Source organism: Salvia splendens, chromosome 13 (assembly GCF_004379255.2).
Source record: "Salvia splendens isolate huo1 chromosome 13, SspV2, whole genome shotgun sequence".
Lineage (NCBI taxonomy): Eukaryota > Viridiplantae > Streptophyta > Magnoliopsida > Lamiales > Lamiaceae > Salvia > Salvia splendens.
In genome coordinates this window covers 13,764,511-13,786,037 of record NC_056044.1, presented here as the reverse complement: position 1 = coordinate 13,786,037, position 21,527 = coordinate 13,764,511, and the positions used below count along the sequence as shown (strand labels likewise).

Genomic DNA, 21,527 nt, shown 5'->3' with positions numbered 1-21,527 from the left:
GGCCATTTCTATTTCCACTACTCTCCCCCTGACCCCGAAGTTGGGTCTGATAAAAATACTCGCACTCAAGGAAGTTACAATTTATAGTAGTGATTATTTTCCTAGATGACGGATCATAACATCTATATCCTTTCTGATTAATCACATACCCAAAAAAGACACATTTCACAGCGCACGCAACAATTTAGTTCGTTCGTGTTTCGGAACATGTACATAGACAGAACATCCAAATATTTTGAGCGGAAGGGTGAAGGTTAAGGGATTTTTGTCTGTTTTGAAAGGACTTGAAGGGGTGTTTTCATATGAATCACTTTTGTAGGAAGACGGTTTATAAGATAGACTGAGGTAGCGACTGCGTCCGGCCAAAGAAATTTTGGGACATTTTAATCAAAAAATAAAGCTCTAGTTATTTCAAGAAGAATTCTATTTTTTCTCTCAGCTACCCCGTTTTGCTCTGGCATATAAGGACATGTGGTTTGGTGCACTAACCCGTGTATTTTAAAAAAGTTTTCTATGTCTTTATTGACAAATTCCCTCCCATTATCCGACCTAAGGACTGACACAGTTTTGTGAAATTATGTCTGAATCATTTTTAAAAATATGACAAATTTTTCAAAAACTTCAGATTTATTTCGCAGAAAATACACCTAGGTCATTCGTGCAATCATCAACAAACAGAAGAAAATACTTAAAACCATGATCACCAGTAATAGGCGCAGGGCCCCACACATCAGCATGAACTAGAGAAAAAATGTCTTTAACACGCGTATTACTGGACTTAAAAGATTGTCTATGATTCTTAGCAAAAACACATGACTCACAAAAAATGTCTTTCAGATGCGAAAATTTTGGAAAAAGCAATTTAAAATAACCCGTAGACGGATGACCCAATCATCGGTGCCATAACCAAGCTTCTCTATTAGCAGATCCGTGAGCAAGCATTGCGGCGCCACCTTGGTGAGCTATCTCATCCACATAATAGAGTCCTTGACGCTCAGTGCCACGCCCAATTATCCTCCTCGTCCTGATATCCTGTAACACACAGAAGTTCGGGTCCATCAATAGAGTACAATTCAGCTCTTTAGTCACATGACTAATAGACATCAATTTGTGAGACAATTTTTGCACATAGAGACAATTCTTAAGTTTCAGACTTGGAGATATTTCAATAGTTCCACTTCCATGCACAGATGTAAATTCACCATCAGCAGTTTGAATCTGGCTTTTAATTGCCCCATTAAAAGTAGAGAAATCTTCCCTATCATAAGTCATAGTATCTGTGGCTCCGCAATAAAAAATCCATTCACTTCCAGTATTACACTCTAAATTTTTTGCCATGCACGCAATATGTGTGTTTTCAAGGGGTACAAAGTAATTAGGGCTAATAAAGGAATTTTTCAAATTTGGGGGGGTCAATTTTTGTATTTTCAATTTTTTGAGGACTCAATTGCATAGTAAAATCATTCTAGGGTATATCATGCAATTTATCGGATCTGGGGGACTTGTGTGCAACAGAGGATGTAGGATGGGGTAATTTCTGAAATTTTATGGAATTGGGGGTGTAATGTGTAAATGACAAATGAGGATTAGGGCTAAAAAACCCTAACCCTTTACCTCAAAACATTCCGCCGTTTCTTCTGTAATCGGAGATCGCCGCTTCCTCATTCGCTCCGCCTCTGTTCTCCGGTCGTCCCTAAGTGTCGGCGGTCTCCTAGTTGCCCGCTCCGGTCGCCGGAAGCAGACCCCCTCCGTTTTCGGTTACACCGATCGCTAGCTTCGCCTTGGCCTTTTGATTTTCGTCCCACCATTCTGGGAATCCGACGAGTAAGAAACACGACTCCTTGGTATGCTTGTGTTTCCACAATTTTGACAATTTTGATTTGTCCTGCTTGAATGGCCTGCGATTTGGAGCGGTCGGTGTTCACAATTCGATGCGGCGGCTGCTGTCCACCCCACTGCTGGTTGCGGGCCGCGAATCTGAGCCTAATCCCGCCCGATGATGATGTGTCGTTGGTTGCGACGGTGGGTTCGATGGTAGTTGCCGGCATGATTTTGAGCCGGGCGGTCTCCCTCTTACTCCAACCGTACGCGGCCTCGGCTGAGGGCCATGGTTTATCCTTGAGTACTTCACGCTTCATCTGATCATATCTTGGGTTCAGGCCGGTTAAGAATTTGAATAACCGCCGTGTTTCAATGTATTTTCGGAACTGTCCAATTCCTTTGTCACAACATGTGACAGGTTGTTCTTGGCACCGATCTATCCACGTTCCATGTAAGTGCCGCCAATACGTTTCAAGGCTCTGTTCTCCTTGTTTAACATTTTCTGCCTTCTCCTCCAGATCGAACAGTAGAAAGGGATCGGACGTGCTTTCAAACGTCACGGCTAGGCTTTTCCATAAGGCCTCTGCCATTTTGATGATGGGCGAAATCGATGACGATATCGGTTTCGATGTTGTCTAGAATCCACGAGAAGACGATTAAGTCCATTTCCTCCCACTCCGTGTAACCGGCCGTCCCTGGTTCGGGAGGTGGCGGGTTGTCGTTGATGTGTCGGAGTACCCTCCTACTCCCGATCTGAATTTTCATGAGCCGCGCCCATATCGAGTAATTTGTTCCATTGAGCTTTACGGCTACGGTAACGTTCTTACTCACTCTCAGTTTGTAGTCGTGATCGTCTGAGAGCTTTGGTTTGGTTTCGGTATCTTTGGTTTCGTCCTCGGCCATGACTTGGTCTCTGCCTTAGGTTGGGAAAGGTTTATTGGGCTATGATGATGTTTTTTCTGAGCCTGTGCTCTGATGCCATGTTTAAAGGTTTTGTGTTTTATTCAACTTAGAATTCACCGTGATCTTACATTCATCTATATAGGAGGGAAGGCTATACAAATAAGGTAATGATCCACCCTAATTCTAATTACCTTATTACACAGTAATTTATAATTAATTCCATATCTTCACAATTATTTGCACGGTGATTTGATTCCCCTAATCTTCTCATTCGTTTGCTTGATTTCTTTCCAACAGTCACCATTCTTAATTGCTATAGGATATAGCATTATTTTAAAGTCTTGATCGAACTTGCTAGCAGCTGGGGGTTCTGGAAGCTCTGCCAAACTCAATCGCCAGATTTTCAAAGTGTCAAACGTCAATCCCAATCAGATAAACCTTCTACAATTGTTGAAATTCATAAAATTCATAAGAAATCGACAAAAAATGATGTTAAATTGTTGAACGTGGCCGACGTGAAACTCCCTCTATATTCCCGTCCCCATTTGCTTCATCATCTGTATCTTTCCACCACTTCACTCTTGTCTCTCAATCTCTGTGTGTGTGCTTATATATAATTTGATTGTGTGTGTATTGTGACAGGGCATCAATTATCTAATCAATCATCAATGGAGGATGGGAGGAAGGAGAAAGAAATGGGGGTGGAAGAGCCTTTGTTGGAGAGTGCTCGTGAAAAGGGGGGTTTTAGAACTTTGCCCTTCATAATTGGTAATCTGTGTTTCATCTCAATTTAGTTTTACACTCTTGAGTCAAATTTAATCCCCATGATTATTGATGATTGATGTTAATGTTTTTTTCTTTCTTTTCTTTTGATCATGTTCTGTTTTTCTTGATTATTGATTATGGTCTTACATTATTGGATGGAAACCTCATGATTCTTGATTATGGTATTGTTTTTAGTACTTGATTTATTATTATGGTGAACAATGTATTTCTTGATGTCACATGCTTAATTTAAGGTATCTGGATTCTAGTTTCTGGTATTGTTTTTTCCCCTTTTGTTCATCTTGAAATGATTCTCTTTTTATTTATTCTTGATTATGGTAGTGTGTGTATACTTTTCTTACCTTCTTGATTTAAGCTCCTTGGGGCTATTGATTATGGTCATTACATTCTTAATTAAAAACCTCATGACTTTTGATTATGGTACTGTGTTTATTCTTGATTCTTGATTGCCACTACTATGTTTTTCTTGATTTTTGATCGTGGTGAACAGTGTATTTCTTGATCTCACATGCTCAATTTAAGCTATCTGTATTCTTGATTATTGAATGAGGTACCCTCTCTAATGATTTTTTGACACAAATTTCAATCTGGACATGCTTGAATCTCTCTTCGAAGTCAATAATGGTTGAATTTTAGGCAATTTATGGACTAGGCTTTTTTACTTCTCTCTCTCAAAGTTGAAGTGTAAGCACACCTGTGGTATGTGTTTGCTTTGATGAAACTGGAACGAGGCACTGGAGAAGATGGCAACTTTCGGGCTGTCGCCAAACATGACTCTGTATTTGATTAACGAGTATCATATGCAGATGACAACCACTGCAAACGTGTTGTTTATGTGGTCGGCCGCAACAAATTTCATGCCACTTGTTGGAGCTGTGGTTGCTGATTCATACTTGGGAAGATTTCATACAATTGGATTTGGATCTATTGTCTGTCTCATGGTGATTTGAACTCCTTTTTTGTCGATGTCGTCTGAATCTTCTACTTAATAGCCTCAAATTTGATCCGATGTGTGTGTTTTCTGTCCTAAATCGAACATGACAAGCAAACCTTTGATTCCAGGGGATTATTATCCTATGGTCGACAGCAGTGATCCCACAAGCGAGCCCTCCGTCATGTGATCAGTCGAGCAACGTTTGCATCTCTGCAACGACCTTCCAGATTATGTATCTATGCCTCTCGTTTGGACTAATTTCTATCGGGGCAGGAGGAATTAGGTCGTCTTCCTTAGCCTTTGGTGCAGATCAGTTGGAAAAGAAAGGATTCCACAAATGCCCTGGTGTCAAACAGAGCTACTTCGGCTGGTACTACGCTTCTTACACGTTGTCTGTCCTTGTTGCCCCAACTTGTGTCGTAAATATTCAAGAGAACTTGGGATGGGGAGTCGGTTTTGCAGTTCCCTGTGTGCTCATGCTAGTCTCTGTCACCTCTTTCTTTCTGGCATCCCCCTTTTACGTCAGATTCAAGAGTAGCTCGAGTTTGATCACCGGCTTCGTTCAAGTGGTCGTAGCTGCTTTCAGAAACCGGCACCTCAAGTTGTCGGACAGCATGAGCGATGTATACCACTGCAAGAACGGCTCTGGCCTTGTGATCCCGAGTGAAAAGCTAAGGTACAGCGTACATTATGTGCTCGTTGTCTATGTTTTAGTCGTACGATATAGTAACGAAACACTAGTTTGTCGATGATGTTAGGTTTCTGAATAAGGCCTGCGTTTTAAGAGACGCTGAGAGAGAGTTGACAACTGACGGGAGGGCCGCAAATCCATGGCGGCTTTGTACGGTACTGTTGAACGAGTCGAGGAGCTCAAGGCACTTCTGAGAGTCGTCCCGATATGGTCCTCAGGGATGATCATGTCGATAAACCTGAGCCAGAGCACTTTTCCGTTGCTCCAAGCAGCCTCAATGGACCGGCATATAACTTCGAGTTTTGAGATCCCAGCAGCCTCGTTTAGCGTGTTCGTGGTCGTGGCTGTTATGCTATGGGTCATTCTCTACGACCGTGTGTTTCTCCCCTTAGCATCTCGCATCAAGGGGAGACCCGTTCGTGTGAGTACTAGAGTGAGAATGGGGATAGGGATCTTCCTCTCGTTCCTAGCCATGATCGTCTCGGCCACGGTGCAGGCCATCCGTCGATTCGTCGCCATCAAGAATGGAAAAGTTAACAATCCACAGTCCGTCGTGGCCATGTCAGCACTATGGCTCCTCCCACAGAACTTTCTCACGGGGTTTGCAGAGGCCTCCAACGCGATTGCACAGAACGAGTTCTACTTCTCCGAGCTACCGAGAAGCATGTCGAGCATAGCCTCCACGCTTCTTGGGATTGGAATGTGCCTAGCGAACATCCTCGCAAGCTCGATCATGAACATGGTCGACTACTTTTCGAAGCAAGGCGGGGATGAGAGCTGGATCTCGAGCAACATCAACAAGGGCCACTTTGATTACTACTACCTTGTTCTTGCTGGTTTGAGCATGGCTAACATGTTGTATTTTCTCGGTTGTAGCGCCGCGTTCGGGCCATCGAGGGATGACGGAAAGCCGCCGGAGGAAGAGGATGAGTGTGACTTGTGAGTTTCTTATCTTTATGTGTCTATATTTACAATAAAAAGTGATGATATGAAGACTTGCAGAAGTTGTTGACATTAAGTACTCATATGTTTTAGGGCTTATGAGGTTATGTATGTACTGTAGTAATATAAACATACTTCTCACTATACATAGGTCAAGTTCCGAGATTTATTTGAATCTTGGAGTTCTGTTTTCTTGAGGCACCAAAATATGGTGCAAAATGTACTTTTATTTCACTATTAGGGTTATCATGTATCGAGAATATCGTTGTTTCTTGTGTAAATCTGACTTGTGAAATTGTACGAGTTGTAATATAGAATGTGCAAATGAAAGTTTGTTCATTTGTTTACGTTTTAATCGTATATTGTATTTCATCATGAAATGGTATATCGGCGTTTTTTTGTGTATATCAACTTGTGAAACGCAAATGAAAATTAATTCATTTGTTCATGTTTTGATTTCAGAGTTGACTTGATCATGTAACGACAATATCATCAATTCTTTGTGTATATTGAGTTGTAAATGAAAGTTCGTTCATTTGTTTATGTTACGATCTCGTATTTTATTTTATCACGTAACGGGAATATCTGTTATTATTTGTGGTTTATATCGAGTTGTAACATAATATGTGCAAATTAAAGTGTGCTCATTTGTTTATGTTTTGATCTGGTATTTTGATAATTAAACTCAACCGAACCCGGCCCACTGTTCGCAGCCCGAAAATCTGTCAACACTTCAATGCTCTCTCTCTCCCTCCCCCTCCCTCCCTCCCTCCCCCTCCATGCAAAATAAAAAACACTCACTCACTCAGTAACTCTATCTCTCTTTCTCTGTACTCTATCTCTCTTTCTCTGTACATGCAAAATAAAACACACATTCACACACAAAATAAAACACACATTCCAATAATTACTGTGCCCCACGTGAATAATTTTTTTTCTTTTTTTCTCAATTTTGATGCCATGTCCCTGGATTATTGATGTACTTTTTATATGTTTTATTTTTTGTAAATAGAACTGGTTTGTGCCTTAAAAGTATTTAGATTGTAATACACAATAAAATATTCTGGTGAGACGGTTATCTAAAAGTAGTATGTCAATCGTGAAATCATGCATGAACGTCATGCATGACACAACCATCTAATGTGGAGTTCGATGTTAATAGTATGAGCTATAAATCCTCGCAATTTTGTTCTTGAGACAAAATCATACATGAACATAGTGGTATTAGAGTCATGGTTCGGGCCAGACTCGCTCTTGGTTTACTCAATTGCTTTGCACGTTTCCCAACATTTATGCCAACCTGTGATGGCTTGTGACATGTGTGGTCTTAATCTTGTGGTCTTGGTTTGAATAGAAGCTTGTTGGTGTTCAAACGATCACACAATAGAGAATTAGAATTTATATATTGGAAACCCCTACACTATTAGTATGACGTGTCCCACAAACAAAATCCTAGAAACTTAGCCCAACGTTGATAATATCGTATTGATGTTGAGTTTAGGTGTGCATGTTTAAACCTTCACATAATTAATAGGAGTAAAAAACAAAAATGGGGCGTGATGTACAATTTTTTGTATTAATATGTGAATAGTTAGTTTGTTCAGAAAGAAGAAAGAAAATAGTGAGGCTAAACTATGGTTATTTTACAATTTATTTTTGATTTCTCAAATTAGCTGACCTATGTTGAGTAGACTCTAGATTGCATACCAAACCCTAGTTTTGCTAAACTAGGGTGATTTTATCGTTTGTGAATAACATGGGACCTTATATAAATGCATAGTATATGTATGCGTTGAAGTTTGAACATGTTGAACGACATGCATAATATAAAATCCCATCCCCACTATATATCATATTCGATCTCACAGTATATTCTCCGGTAAATTTCTCTTATATCGTGTAGTTTAGTGTAGTGTGTTATGAGTACTGTGTACAATTGCATAAGAAATTGTTGACATGCTTAGTAAAAGAGTGGTGAGATTGCCATTTGTCACGTCCATGATACTCTTCTGACTTTTATTGTGTCCAGTTTCACAAATTCTATTTCCTAAATATGTTCATAATCAACCACTAACTCACTCACAAACGACAATCCCTCTTCCAACAACATCTCCTTAGCTTCATCCCAACAATACTAAAATTAGTATAGTTCTCTGTCATATCAAAATGTTATTAGTGCGTGGAACTTTCCTATATATGTTTGAAACAACGACACACACTAAAATAGGAGTAGTAAAAGTCAAGACGAAATCCTGGGATTTCCCTAAAAGGCTTCGGATAGTTTAATTTTAGAGTCAACTGTACAAAAGGTCCCTAACTTTTCGCCTTGTAACAACAGAGACCCCTAACATTTAAAAATCTCATCACAGGTATCTAACAAAATATATAATCACAAACCTTGTTTTTTCTGACCATAACACCCTTAGGGCTTGAAAGGGCAAACTCGACCTTTTGTAAGGCCGCCACTGCATCCCACCTGCTGCATGTACTGTTGACGAGACGGAAATCCTAATTGATGTGACAGAAACATCATGTCTTTTGTCCTCTCTCTTCTCTTCCCATTGTAGACGCCTCTTCACGACCTGCATTGAAATTTTAGATAATGTGAATTACAAAACACTTAGCAGGTTGTTTCTCTTTCCTCTTTCCCTCCAATCCACTTTCACTTCATCATTTTCGTGTCGCACACCCTATCTCACCACATTTTTCTACTCATTCTCGGAAAACGCCGCTGCCATTTTCGACACGCCATTTTCATCAATGCCTCCAAAACGGAGACGAAGTTCCGCTGGAGCGTCCTCCGCCCGTAGTTCTTCAAGGCGCAAAAAGAAGCCGCCAACGCCATCGTCTTCGTCACCATCACCTCCGGCATCAACTAGATACGGTAGATACGGTCGAGGACCGGAGATAATCGACGCAGACCCAGAAACATAGAGCATTAGCGATCCTCGGTTGGATTTCTTTGTCCCAGAAGAAGAATATAGTAAGTTCAAATTTAAAATTGCACAAATCGTGCACTTTAATTAAAAATTCCAAGCAAGCGATTTTGACTGTGATTTAGGGCTCCGAAAATTGGTTGTTTTGTGAAATTGTTTTGATGTCGTCGCGTTTGGGAAATTGTTTTGACTGTGATTTAGGACTTTATATGTGAAATTTGTTAGTTTAAATTTGGAATTTTTCTATCTCTATAAAACCCTAACAGGGGACCGTGTCGGGATGTTTTCCGTCGTTTTTCATCACGGAGGGTCAATCTTTGAAATCAATGGACAGAAGAAGTATGTTGGGGGGCAATTGACATTCTTTGACTTTTGCAATATTCTCCAATTCGAGCTTTTAGATCTTTCCAGTATGGTGTTGCGGTTGAGGTACGATAGGAAAACCATATATGAGTTCTATTACGTTCATACAAGGTACAGTGATGGCTGTATGGGAGTGGACATAGGAGGTCCATTGCTGCCCATTACTGACGATCCACATCTGGCCCATTTTCTCGAAGTCGCGGCTACTAGCACAAAGCTAGTTCACATTTATCTAGTGGAGATGACATAGGCGGCCGCCTTGCTCAAGAAGCGAAAGGAAGAAGCGGGGGAGTTTCTAAAATTTGTGAAAGCTTGTAAAAAAACCACGGTGGTCATTGAAGAGATTGACGAACCGGAACCAATTGTGCCGAAGCGTAAACCGAAAAGGAAGAAACATCAGCACGAGGAGCAGAGGAAACCATCGGCACCATTATTGATGCTTGAGTGGTACCCTAGGGATGTCGAGTTTGAAGAGTATTTGACCAAAAGTTTAGAAGACAAACGTCGGGAATGGAAGAGGGAAGAGGGAAGAGGAGGCAGCACGTAAGAATTTGATGGATGCATTTGCATCACGTAGTGCACAACAAGCCGAAGCTGTTGTGGTGGAGGTTGAAGAGAAAGATACAGTCGATGGAGTTATTGGACAAGGAGAGGTCCATGCATGCGAACCTGTTGTAGTGCAAGATGTCCCAACCCCAATTCACCCCTTGTCAAGACGTCCTACTGGGCAATCATTGCCTACTCCAATTCACCCCTCTGTTACAGATATACAACCTGAGGTTGAGGTAGAAGATGGAGTTGAACAAGTTAGACATGGTGAACAAGTTATACAACCTGAGGCAGTTGTAGACCCTGCAGAGGTTAGTACACCACTGTGGACTATGTTTGTGATTTGTTATTTATGTTTGGTATTCATATGTATTTCATCTTTTTGTCAGATTGGGCATTCAGATCACTACCACCAAGAATTACAACATGAAGATGAAGCAATTGTAGACCCTGATAGCGTGGCAGAGGTTAGTGCACACCTCTGTACTAGAGTTGTGATTTATGTTTGTATGTATGGTGTTCATTTGTGATTTTATGTTAAATCAGATGGGGCAATCTATTCATAGCCATGATGTTCAACATGTTGAAGACAGTATGTACAACCCGACCCTGGATTTTTCAGACGAACCTCAATGTCAACTGCAGTCGGAAGTTCCCATTATCGAGGAGATTCCGGATGAATTGCTAATGTCCGGACTTGAACGTGATGTGGAACATGCTGGACATGAAGTGCATGATGGGCATGAAGTGCATGCTGGGCCTGAAGTGCAAGCTGGACCCGAAGTACAGGGTGGACCGGAAGTACATGATGGGCCGGAAGTAGAACCTCAAGAGGAGGTATACATTCCATCGTTTGAGTACGTTCCGGACGGCTGCCATCTCCATAACGAGGGACCGCCGACTGATGATGAAGATGATGAGATGGACCATTTTATCTCGTTGGCACACATGTGCCCAGATGGGCAGCTTTTTACCTCATATTATGAATCCATTTTCCAACAACAACATGCGAGACAGGAGCCAGAGAATGTAGACCAGCCGGGTGAAGGCGAAGACCAGCCGGGGTCATGGGTCAGGGGATAAACGACAGAGGAAGTATTCGCCTTATGTGGACAAGAGGAACATGACAGATAACCCACTTTTCGAGGATGAATTTGTGGACGAGCTACAAGATATTGATGACCTTGAGGGTTTGGAGGGTTTGAATAAAAGAGGCATAAAGTTTACCCCGTTCAAGCTCATGAGCAATGAGCTTCCGTTGTGGAAGCCTGGTGATGTTTTTAAGCATAGAGATTTCTTCTATGACGTGTTGAGGCAGTACGCAATAACGACCAGAAGGTGGGTGCACGTGAAAAGAAATGACGGCGACAAACTTCGTGCGATTTGTAAAGGGCAAGGCTGTTAGTGGTATGTGTACATGAGGAAGCTCGAAATACACAACGTTCAGGATTATGTGGTGATGAATATGCAACGCGATCACGCGCACACATGCTCTCAGGTGTTGGATTCGAAGTGGCTGACTGCAAAGTGGCTAGGTGAGCGTTATATGGAGAAGATCAAAGCCAACCCTCACATTCCACTGGCAGCTATACAGAAGTGTGTCGATGGAGATTTTGGGCTGAAGATAGGTAGGATGAAGGCATATCGGGCCAGAGAGCACGCACTGGACGGCATATTCGGCTCTACGGCAAACCAATACAGAAACTTGTTCAACTACAAAGCCGAATTGGATGGGACGCGCCCTGATTCCAGCATACATATACTTTATGAGAATACGAGGGATTCTGGCACCGTGGGTCCAAGATTCCTGAGGTTCTACTGCTATCTAGGACCATTGAAAATGGGATGGGTGCAGTTATGTAGGCCAATTATCTTCTTCGACGCTTGTTTCTTGCGAGGAATGTACAAAGGACAGCTCATGACAGCAATGAGAATTGATCCCAACAATGGCTGGTGGCCGATTGCTTGGGCTGTGACTGAGGCCGAGAATTATGTCCAGTAGAAGTGGTTCGTGGAGTACTTGTCTAATGACCTTAACTTGCATGCAAATGACCCACGATATGTGTTTATGTCTGACCAACAAAAGGTATGGCCGCCGTGATTTCAATATTACATAATGTACTTGGTATGTGATTTAATTTTATCTGTGATTTGATCAATACATTATGTACTGGAACTGTGATTTTGTGGTAATTTTTGTTTTTATTGTGTTGCATCAGGGCCTTGCAAAGTTGATTGTTGAGGAATTCCCACAGAGCGAGCATCGCTTCTGTGTTCAGCACATATACAACAATTTCAAGAAGAGATTTGTCGGAGAAAATTTCAAAGACCGGTTGTGGGAGATTGCCGCGAGTACCACCCTCGAACATTATGTGGACAAGATGGATGCTTTGCAGACCGAGTATCGCCAAGCACATCAGTGGCTTTTTGGAGTTGCTTCCAAAGAAAAGTGGGTCAAGGCATTTTTCTCTCCACACACTTGTTGTGATGTGCTCCTCAACAACATTTGTGAGACATTCAATTCGAAGAGTGCATTGGCTCGAGAGAAAGCAATTATCAGCATGTTGGAGGACATTCGAATAAGTCAAATGGAAGGATTCAAATAAGAGGCTAGTGGATCAAAAACTACGATCATGCAGTCCCTCCTGTTATCAAGGAGCTTGTGGATAAGTGGTACACGCGGGCTTCATCGTGGAGGGCTACATGGAACAGACAGTCTTCGTACCAAGTAACTGGGCCGTCTGGCCAATATGTTGTCAACATGCGCGATTTTACATGCTCCTGCAGATTGTGGCAGCTAACCGGAATCCTGTGCACTCATGCTATCGCAACAATCAACAAGAATGGCGACGACGTGACGCGATACGTTTCCCGCTATTATTTGAAGTCAACAATGATCATGTTGTACGAGAATGTCCTTTACCCAATCAATGGGGTGGACAATTGGCCCAAGATTTCTTCTGATGGTGTGGTGGAACTGGCGCCCCCGAGGTCAAAGTGACAGCGTGGTAGGCCGAAGAAACTGAGACGTGAGGAGCCCCAGATTCGTCTTCATGCGGACGGAGGTGAGTCATTGCGTCGAACCTTCGTGATGAAATGTCGTCGGTGCGGTCAAGAAGGTCATAATAGGAGGACATGCAACAATGATCCTCGGACAGATGCTCGTTCTCAGGTTGGGGAGACTTCGCAGCACAACGGGTCGCGTGAGCGTGGTGAGAGTACTTTGCCTGAATCGTCAAACAATCGCCGACGCCAAGAGGTGCTATTCAATAAGCATCTGCAACTATATTCTCTACTTGTACACAATGTTTTCTCATATATACTTACTGTACTATTAATTGTTGCAGCCTAATGTTTTGGATCCGGGACCAAGCACTCGGACCAGGACTCAGCCTCAGAGATTTGGTCGCCGCGGTGATCAAGATTGACGGGCCTTACTTACTCTAAAACTTTGTGTTTGTTTGGGATGGGTGAACAATTCGTATGTTACAAAAATACTTGTTTTTGGTTAATATTTTGTGGTAGTGATGATATGATATGTATGTTAACAACGAGTTGTTATATTTTGGTGGCAGTGATGATATGATATGTATGTTATGTATTATACAGACTAGTTTGTAACAAATTACTCTAGTATTTTGGTGGAAATGATATCATGATATATTTTGGTGGCATTTGATAGAGTACTTCGTCGGTTTGCATTCATTTGTATACATAGTTTGTGATTTCAGTCATAGTTGAGTAACTTCATTCTTGATTTCAGGCATAGATGAAATCAAAACGTAATCAATCAACATCAGAAGATAACGAAGGAGTGAACACGACATAGCTTTGTTATAAAAGTAGAAAAATTACAATGCATAAGAACAAGATTGTGATTTTTAGCTTTCGGAAAGTTGTTGCCGTTTTAGCAATTGTTAGCTTCAATGCTTAACACTCTTCAGTTTTCATGCCTAGTTGTAACTTCAAGGCTTCAAACTCCACAGTTTTCATGCGCAATTTCTCTTGCAGAACACCTTCAAGTAGCGATTTGGCTCGAAGTTCAGATTCGAATTGGTCTCGCTCAAGTTTCACTCTCTGAAAGTAACTGTCTTGGCTTGGGGATAGACTCGCATCAACCCATCGAAAAAACTTGCAATCATATTCCTGCATAATACTTTCTCATTAATCTTTCTGCCAATAAAATTAATGGAAAAACGAACAAAATACATGATTTTAACCTTCCATATTGGGCAGCGATAGTAACGTCTACCCGGGTTAGCAGCCGTCCTAGATGTCACAAGCTCAGCCTCAAGATCGTGATTACAATTCACATTTTCGGGACGAGGCCAATTCCAATTGATGCTTGGACCGAAAGATTGAGAAGAAGAAGACATTGCAACACGACCTGAATTCAATTCGACAGTACAAAATTCAAATCAACAATTCAATTTCGCCGAAACATAGCACATAACACAAAAACTAAAATCATAATTCCAGATGTCCAACTGTAAACTTCAACCAAGAATTGCAAAATTTTTCAGATGCCCCGACTGTAACCCTACAACCATAAAATTCGACCAAGAATTGCAAAATAGTTTTTAAGATGCCCGACAGTAACCCTACAATAATAAAATTCAACCAACAATTGCAAAATATTCCAGATGAAATCGCCTAAACCCTTGTGGATACCCTAAATTTAGCGAAATATAGATGAAATCCCCTAAATTCCAGATGCCGAACAAATGCAATCCCCTAAATTCCAGATGCCGAACAGATGTCGAACAAATGAAATCCCCTAAATTCCAGATGCCGAACAAAATAAAATCGCCTGTTATGTTTAGAGAGGGAAAGATGAAAGCCGACGAAAGGGAATGAAATCATTTAGAGAGGGAAAGATGAAAGAAAATTGGAGAATGGAAAAATAGTGTCTATTATGTTTGAAGAGACATCTCTTACACATGCAGACTAGATGTGCAGCATAGGGTGCAGGTTTGGTAGGTAAAGAGACTAAACTGCCCTTCAGCCCATTTGGGCATTTTCGTCCGGAAAATGACAAAAACACAAGGTTTATGATTATATATTTTGTTAGATACCTGTGATGGGATTTTTAAATATTAGTGGTCTCTGCTGTTACATGGCGAAAAGTTTGGGACCTTTTGTGCAGTTCACTCTAAAAGAAAATACTTCAACATATTTTGTCCCACAATGAAAGTGAAACATAAAACATTCAAGGATGTCTCTATAAAAGAGAAACAACCAAGAATGGTTTCATAAATTTGCAAGCCCATCAAATATATATGGGCTATTATGAATTTCTTGTATTCATTTATTTGTAAAAATTGTTTTTAAATTTAAAAATCAATTTTTATAAAAATTTTTTTTTAAATTTTGGTTGAACCGCCGGTTCATGAACCGGAACCGGCGGTTCAGGCCAAAAACCGGTGGTTTTGAACCACCTCGTGAACCGGCGGTTTTTTTAACCGGAACCGGAACCGCCGAGACCCTTGGCGGGCCGGTTCTAGTTCATGCATATGATGAACCGTGAACCGTTGGTTCATGAACCGGAACCGGCGTTTCCGAACCATTGTGCATGCCTAAAGAAAGCATAGTTCTTTAGTTTCAACACTTGAAGATTTGGCAGCGAACCAACAATCGTCATATCATTCCAAGAAATACATCGGCCATTCAGTTCTAACTTCATTAGCGATGCAGGAGAAACAAGATTGTCAAGATGTGGCACAAATGAACTATGCACCTCGAGTCTTAACTTCTCAAGTCGAAGCAAATGTATAAGATTGTCAAGATAATAGCCTACACTAAGTTTCTCTTCAGAGTAGCATATTCCCAACTTTATTGTGTTTGGGGTCACTTTCACCATCCTTTCACTGCAAACAAAGTTTGTTGCCATGGAAAGTGTTTGTAAGTTTTCTGGAGGAAGAGTTGCTCCTTCTTCAGGAAGGGGTAGAGGACAAAATGAGAAGGCAATAAGATGTCTCAGGCTCCAAATCTCCGCTGGCAAACGAACATCAGATCGATAAATAATTAAAGTCTGCAGATTCTGAATCTTTGCTATAGCTGGAGGGACAATACTATCAGGAATGTTGGAAGCAAGGTAAGTGAGATAAATCAATTCAAACACCTGACCTAGCTCCCAATATGAATGATCATTTCTACGTAAAACATGAAATACCCTTAGTGAACTAGAGTTCTCTACATGGCCTTTGGGCCGGCAACCTCTCTGTGGAATGCATATAATAGACGTGGTACATGAGCTATGCGTAGAGTCTTTAAGATGTAGATCATACCAAGCAACACTGATGCGCGGATGGTTTTTGAGGACTTGTGGAAGAAAAAGCCTCCTCAAGATAGGATTAGAGAAGTAGTCCATGACAGAAAGAATGAACTTCTCTTGCCCGGCCTGTCTCACACAAAAATCCCGCACCATACATTGCAGCCTGCAACTTTTGGTTTTGCCATCAATTTTTTGGCTAATGGGTAAAACCAGACTTTGCTTGATTAGACCCTCCAAGTACTCCTCTGCCACTACTTCTTTGCTAATATATGTATTTCGCCTTTCCATAACGCCCTCAGCTACCCAGAGTTTGATGATTTCAGAGGCACGGATCTCGTAATCTTGAGGGAAGCTTGCCATATACAAGAAACACTTCCTCAAGTGTGGAGGCAAGTGGTTGTAACTCAAAGATAATATCGATCCCAACTGCCCATCATTTACTTCAATTTTCTGCCACGACTCGGAAGTTATAGGAATCCTAGATAAAAGTCCCGCCACATTAACAATGGAGTGGGGGAGTCTTCCACATCCTTTTACAATCTTTCCCCAACACTTTCTAGGTGAAGAGGAAAATCTTCATCTCAGAAAACCTTCCTTTGGAACAAACGCCAACTCTGTTCGTCATCTAGGAAACGCATCGTATGAATATTGTACGATATGGCAGTAGCCACATCCATTCGCCTTGTGGTTAGTATGATCCTGCTTCCATTATGATTGTCATGAAATAGCCTCCCTACGCAATGCCAAGCTTCCTCGCTCCAAATGTCGTCCATTAACTATGAGATACCTCATCTCGGATAAAACTCGAAACATCTCTGCGTCGATTGCTTCCAATGAATCCCTTCCAATTGGATCAACTATTCCTCTAAGAGCATCTCCAATCATACTGCATATCCCATTTTTGCAGTTAAAATAAGCTCCAATCATATACCAAAACCCATCCCAAATTGTACTTTTTTCGCGTTTTTGAACATGAATACCCCATCTTTGGTGTAAAACTGTAGCAAACACAAATTGCTTTATGAATTTCAGAAAATTACAATTAAATCCATCTTGCTTTGTGTATTTTCGGATTGAGCAAGAACATGTGTACCTGATTTAGGGCATCCGCGGTGGTGCGGATGTCCCGGCGGACATCCCCGCGGACATCCCAAAAACACATCATGCCACGTCATACAGACTTCTCACTGCGGATGCCACGTCATACGGACATCCCACTGCACAGTGGCGGACATCCCGACGGACTTCCCACATTAAAAAAATCACAAATTCACCAATTTAACAATTTACGGAATTAAGCAATTTACGGAAGTAAAATTTCGACACAAATATGGAGAAAACGAGAACACTTTATTTAAAAAAACATACTTAATTAAAAAAATACATAAAAAAGTTACATAAATATATAAAAAAAACCGCCTTCTCACTCCTCGGATTCCCCGCCGCCTGTACCCTCGTCGTCGCCGCCGCTGCCGCCGCTGCCGCCACCCCCCGCCATCGCTATCCGACATCTCATCGAACCCCAAATCGCGCCGCATACTGTTGAGGAGGGGTTTAAGCTTCTGCTTGTAATGCGGTCGGTCGCTTGGCGCCATTCAACCATCGCACGTAACAAGGTTTCATGTGCGGCGATGAGGGCGTAGGATGGGTTCTCGCGATCATTTTGGGTGGGTGCTGCCGATTGGGCCTCGACGATGTGGGTGTCGGGAACTCTGCCTCGACGGGGGGAAGCTTGTAGGAACCAGCATTGCTACTGTACTCCCCGGAGGCGCTGATCCTCGTTCGCTTCGGCCAGCCAGATTCAACACCCGCAGTGAACTTGGCCGAATCTTGCACCACAAGATAGACATCCCAATTCTTGAATTCCCCGAACCCCTTTGAAGGATTGATGTATTGCTGGTGCGCGGCAAGCTTCACATCCTCGACAGACATGCCGCTGGACGCCATGCAGAGACAGTTCGTGTAAAGGCCGGCAAAGCGGCTGAGCTGCCTCCTCAGCCGATCCCACTGTTTCCGGCATTGCTCGCCGTTGTGAGGCTTCCTCCTGGCGGTTTGAACTGGAGGTAGCTTTGGCTAATGCGGCACCACATCCTGTCGATGTGCTGGTTCGCCCGGATGTATGGATCCTCCACCACACTGATCCACGCCTTCGCCAGCGCAATGCACTCCTCCATGCTCCAGATGGTCCTCTTGTTCCCGCTGGACCCCTCCCCCACCTCAGCGGCCCCGGACCCACCATCATATACCGCCGCAGGCGATGTAGTGCCCCGTCCCCCTCCCCTTCCCCTTCTCCTAGTGGGCGTCGGCGAGTTAGTGGGAGAATCCTGGATCGGAGACAGCCCTAACTCCTCTAGCGAGAACGTGTCGAGGCCAGTGAACTGGGTCTCGACAGGAGTACTCACCGGGTTGTCCGGCGACAGTTAATCCATGTAGGGCCGGTAGACGTTGTCCACCGGTGATTGGAGGACCCCTACCTACTCCCCCCGTACCCGCCGGCAACCCTACATCATCCCCGACATCATCATACCGGGCATCTGGGGCATCATCTCCGGTATTCCAGGCATCATACCCCGCATTCCGGGCATCATCCCCGGCATTCCAGGCATTCCGGAACTCCCCCCAGGCATCTGGGACATTTGGCTCATCATCCCATACCAAGCGGGTACATGTTGTAGCACCCGGGCATCATCCCCGCCGGCATTTGAGTTTGGGGCATCATCCCCGGCATTTGGGGCATCGCGGCGGACATCGACGCCGTCCCGACGATGGGAAAAAAAGGCGACAGTGAGTCACTTGAAGCGGGGGAATCGCTAACGTGGTGCTCCATTGTTCTTCGGAAGAAAAGTGTGTTAGAGAGAGAGAAACTTGTTAAAACAAGTGGTGCGATTGAAATGAAGTGCAACGAGACGTGTTTATAGAATTTTTTACCGAAAAAAATTTAATGCAAAAATCGGGAATTCCGCGCCGACGTCCGTGGGAGTCAACGCAATGGCGGAAGTCCCGACGGACGTAGCGATAGACGTCAGTGAAAAGGCGCGGACATACGGTGTCCGCATCGGACGTCCGTATCTGCTGAACAGTTGCACAATGGCAGACGTCGCGCGCGCCGGTCTGACATCCGCGCGGAAGTCCGCCATTGCGGATGCTCTTATGGAAAACTTCTTGTCTGCAAAAGTGGAGGAAGAAGATAGAGAAGCAGAATGGGGGAGAAGACCGAGAAATGATTAATTTCTATAATTAGCTACAAATTTCTATAAATATGCCCATGTAAAATATGAAATCATTACTTCAATTAAACTATAATCATAAATTTTCCACTTTTCGATATTTTTTTATTAGGATTTGTTTAAATATGCCCATGTCAAATTAGAATTTTAGATTTATATTTGAGTATTTATTCAAGGATTTGTTTGAATATATTAGGATTTTGTGTGATTTGTGAAATTATATTTAATATAATTTATTAAATAATTTATTGAGTAATAGTTATTTTATTGAGTATGAATTGTAATAATAGTATTTAATATTATAATACAATAAATTAAATAATAGTATAATATTTAGTAATAAAAGCACTCCTATTACATAACACGTCCGACAAATGGAAATTACGTTCCAATGACATAAACTAAAATAAAGACAAACGACAAATTACAATAACAAAATGAAAAAACACAATCTAATAATCCGGTAAACCAAAACCAGAACCTCCTATATTATCGAAGTACGAAGGATATGTTCCAGTTGCATAGTCATTTGGTTGTTCTTATTGCTGAGCTCTTTTTTGTAAAATGTGTCTTCTCTCGGCTTGAAAATAAGCACGACTATCACGGTCGACTATGGAGCTCAAGTCCATAGCAATGATTTTATTTTCTTCCTTCATAGTTTTGAGATCATGGCTATTCTTTTGTTGTTTAAAAAACATAGACATATTATCGTTTGCTTGTTTCATGCCTGCAGTATATTGTTCATTTTGTTTTTCTAGAGTAGCAATAATTGATTCCGAGTTATTAGACTGCTTTTTCTTCAGTTTAGCCCTCTTCACCCCGATAGGCCTTGATGAAGAAGAACCACCAAGGATTTGTTCCTCGCCATCATCACAACTCATAGGAGATGAAGACAAAGTTTGTGAGCCATGCAAAGTATGAGCCTGACTTTCTGAATCAGAACTTTGCATCCCACGTGATGCTTGTTGTCTAGAGCTCCATGCACAATCTTCAAAATTTTTCAAAATTTTTAATCATTTCCCAAACATGAGAAAATTTCCAACCCGATTTGTATTTTGAATCTGTCTTGAGCATTTGCATGGCTTCATTCATCTACAAATAATTACAATCAATTAATCGCATGTACAAAGAGAAAATGAAACATTAAAATATGATTAAACACTCACTATGTCTGCATTTGAAGAATCGTTTCGATTTCTTACTTCAGCAGCTCGGATACATCCATGGAATTTTTTTGTTGCTTTCTCGATGGCTTGAATACGAGCCTGAATAGATCTTTGCGTATGTTCTGGCCAAGTCGGATCTCTTTCTTCAGCTTGATTGAATCCATCTTCCACGCGCTGCCAGAATCGTTGTGCTGATTGTGATGTGCCTATGCTAGGATCTTGTGAAATTTCCATATAAACTTTATGTTGGGATTCGCACACACAAGGCTTTCACACACTCAAGAAGATCACACACACACTCACTGTTGTATGAGATCACACAATGCAGAAACACACACACTCACACTTTGAGTATTGAAGATGATAATCTTGGAGAGAAACTGGAAAACTCTTTATTGATAAAACTACTACTAAACTACATACACGGTTTATGAGCTATTTAAAGCTCTACAAACAAGTAGCAACTGCTACTAACTAACTACAACAAGAATCAAGAAAACAAGAAGAATAACCGCTACACCTCGGCTAACTAACTGCTTCTTCCTTCTCGGCTCAAGACCGAACTGGTTGCTTCTTCCTTCTCGGCTCAAGACCGAACTGGTTGCTTCTTCCTTCTCGGCTCAAGACCGAACTCCCTTCTCGGCTCAAGACCGAACTCACTTATCGGCTCAAGAACCGAACTCCCTTCTCGGCTAGTTCCAGCTCAAAACCGAGCTTCCTTCTCGGCTAGTTCCAGCTCAAAGCCGAGCTTCCTTCTTCTGCCTTCTTCTTCCAACTGAAATGAGCACTCCATTATTACAATTCTCCACCTGAGGGCTCATCTCAGTTTTTGCACAAACATTGATCAACTTCTTGCAATGATCAAACTTGTCTCTACCTAGAGACTTTGTTAGCATGTCAGCCGGATTGTGCAAGGTGTTAATCTTAATCACCTT

General features: G+C 42.1%; 1 pseudogene; it reads left to right on the top strand.

The window, feature by feature from the left end:
- The first annotated feature begins 2,989 nt into the window (after window positions 1–2,989).
- LOC121760105 lies at window positions 2,990–6,432 on the top strand (annotated as a pseudogene).
- The last annotated feature ends 15,095 nt before the right edge of the window (window positions 6,433–21,527 follow it).